The sequence below is a fragment of the Triticum dicoccoides genome, chromosome 2B (genome assembly GCF_002162155.2).
Source record: "Triticum dicoccoides isolate Atlit2015 ecotype Zavitan chromosome 2B, WEW_v2.0, whole genome shotgun sequence".
Lineage (NCBI taxonomy): Eukaryota > Viridiplantae > Streptophyta > Magnoliopsida > Poales > Poaceae > Triticum > Triticum dicoccoides.
This window is the reverse complement of record NC_041383.1, coordinates 478,186,600-478,189,618: the sequence shown is the minus strand read 5'-3', so window position 1 is coordinate 478,189,618 and position 3,019 is coordinate 478,186,600.

The window sequence follows — 3,019 nt, the reverse complement described above, 5'->3', positions numbered from 1 at the left end:
GCCCGTCGCCGGACCGCGCCGCCGCCGTGCGCCCGGCCGCCGCCCGCGAACTCCGGCGCCGTGCCACCCGACCTTCCCCGCGCCTCGCCGCCCGCTCCTCCGAGCTCGTCGCCATGCCCCGCGCCGCCGCCTCGGCTGGCCGGAGCCCAAAGCTCCGCCGCCGCCTCGCGACCCCGCCATCCGCCGCCGTCGCCGCGGATCCGGTCAGGCCGGACCGGATCCGGCCGTCCCCGAACTCCCCGGCACCGTCCCACGCTCTCCCCGCTTTCCTCCTCGCCGGATCCGGACTTCCCCGCCCCGAGTTCGTCTTCTCCGGCGAGATCCAGGCCAACTCCGGCGAACCTCGATATCCGTGCAGACAGGGTTGACCTCCAAAATTTCCGTCCCCGTAATATTTGCATTTTGGTCCCCTGTTCATCGCATCATAACTCCATGCATACAGCTCCGTTTCGTGCGTGTAATATGTCAAAATGTTCATCATGAGATGCTCTTCATTTCAGTCCATTGTGTCATGCTTGTTTGAGTTCATCTTGATGCCCTAATCATTATTGCAAGAGTGCTATATGATGTTAATCTGCTGAAACTGTTATAACTTCATGATTTGTCTTTTTTGTTGCATTTTGTGTGTGCATCCTATGAGGTTGATGTCTACATGTGTTTTGAACTATGCTATGCCATATCTACAGGGGTGCAATCCATGTATTTTTGTGAGTCTTGTAGTGAGAGCATCGAGCTTGTTAAGTAGGGTACTTGCTGTTGCTGTTTTGCTAGGCTGAATGTGTTATTTTGTGATGCTATGTAAACCTGCTGCTACAAGTCATTCTATGCATAATCTGGAGATTTTTACTAAGGATGTTTTGTTACACATGTCATTCTCAATCCATCCATGCCCTTGGTTGCATTTATAGCCTGCAGTAGCTTGTTGTAACCTTGCTCCAAAGTTGCTAAATAATGTTGCTGTCAGCCTGTTAACATGAAGTGCGGTTTTGCCATGTGTTTTGCTAGTGATCCGTGCATCCTATGAACTTGCTATTGCCATGCTTAGCTTCATAAACATGTATTCATACTGTTGGTTTCCTTGTCATGCCATGCTTTGTGGTGAGTGGTACAAGCTCACCAACATGCCTACTTATTGTTGTTCCTGCCATGTATGGATCTGTCATATAACTTGCCATGTTTACATGGGTGCCATCATATCTTCTGTTCTTTTGTGGCTCATGGTAACTAAGGGACTTTTGTTCTATGCAATTAGTAGATTCATGCCATGCCTTTGTTTGCCATGTTAAGTTCCGATATCATGTTGTTTGATAGCTCTAAACATTGCAACCTGATGTTATTTCCGCTAAGCCTGAAACTGTTGTTATTTGCAATCTTGCCATGTGTTTTGGAGCATGTTATAGTGATTTCTGGAGATAGCTCAGTGTTCATGTTTTGTCATGCTTTATCTGTACATCATGTCCATGCCTTTTGTTCTCATGTTGGGGTGCTGTATCATGTTGTTTTGATGCTTGCAATATGCCTAGTTGCTGTTTTGGACAGATTGTTGCTATAACTTGTATAGTGTGTGTGTGTTGAATCGCTGCTCCGTTTTGAGTGTGCTCTATATGAAACTTGCTTGATTTTGCATGTAGTTTCGTATTATCATGTTGCATCCATGTTTTGAGTGTGTTTGCTTGATGTTTGTATGCATTTAGCATCAATGCCATGTTTAACTTGCTTTGTTCATATCTTCTAGGCCGTAGCTCCGAATTAAATGAACTTTATATGTAACTTGACTAGAATTTCGTGTAGATCATATTGGTGCATCTTAACTTGCTGTTTAACAACTTGAACATAAGGTTTAATTAGATCTGGACCAATTTTGAAATTTGCATATGAGGACTTATCAAAATTGTTATATGTTGTTCCCGGCCTCATTTAAACTTGCCTTGATGTGTTGCTCTTGTATGCATCATCTCTTGCCATGAGTAGCTTCATGTAGCTTTGTCGTGCATCATACTTGGTTGAGCATCATGCCTTGTTTATGTGTGGTGTGTTTACCATGTTGTGTGCTTCTCTCGATAGTTCCCGTTTCGTTGCGATCGTGAGGATTCGTTCGTCTACGCTTGGTTCGGCTTCATCCGTTCGTCTGCTTCATGGACTCGTTCTTCTTCCTAGCGGGATTTCAGGCAAGATGACCGCTACCCTGTATCTCACTACTATCATTGCTATGCTAGTTGCTTCGTTCTATCGCTATGCTGCGCTACCTATCACATGTTTATCAAGCCTCCCAATTTGCCATGTCAGCCTCTAACCTTTTTCACCCTTCCTAGCAAACCGTTGTTTGGCTATGTTACCGCTTTGGCTCAGCCCCTCTTATAGTGTTAGTTGCAGGTGAAGTTGAAGATTGCTCCATGATGGACAGGATTATGTTGGGATATCACAATATCTCTTATTTAATTAATGCATCTATATACTTGGTAAAGGGTGGAAGACTCGACCTTATGCCTGGTGTTTTGTTCCACTCTTGCCGCCCTAGTTTTCATCATACCGGTGTTATGTTCCCGGATTTTGCGTTCCTTACGCGGTTGGGTGATTTATGGGACCCCCTTGACAGTTCGCTTTGAATAAAACTCCTCCAGCAAGGCCCAACCTTGGTTTTACCATTTGCCTCACCACCACCTATACCTTTCCCTTGGGTCGGCCAACCCGAGGGTCATCTTTATTTTAGCCCCCCCGGGCCAATGCTTGTCTGAGTGTTGGTCCAAACCGAGCGATGTCCGACGCCCCCTGGGCAACCAGGGTCTATGCCAACCCGACGTCTGGCTCATCTGGTGTGCCCTGAGAACGAGATATGTGTAGCTCCTATCGGGATTTGTCGGCACATCCGAGCGGCTTTGCTGGTCTTGTTTTACCATTGTCGAAATGTCTTGTAAACCGGGATTCCGAGTCTGATCGGGTCTTCCTGGGAGAAGGTATATCCTTCGTTGATCGCGAGAGCTTATCATGGGCTAAGTTGGGACACCCCTGCAGGGTATAA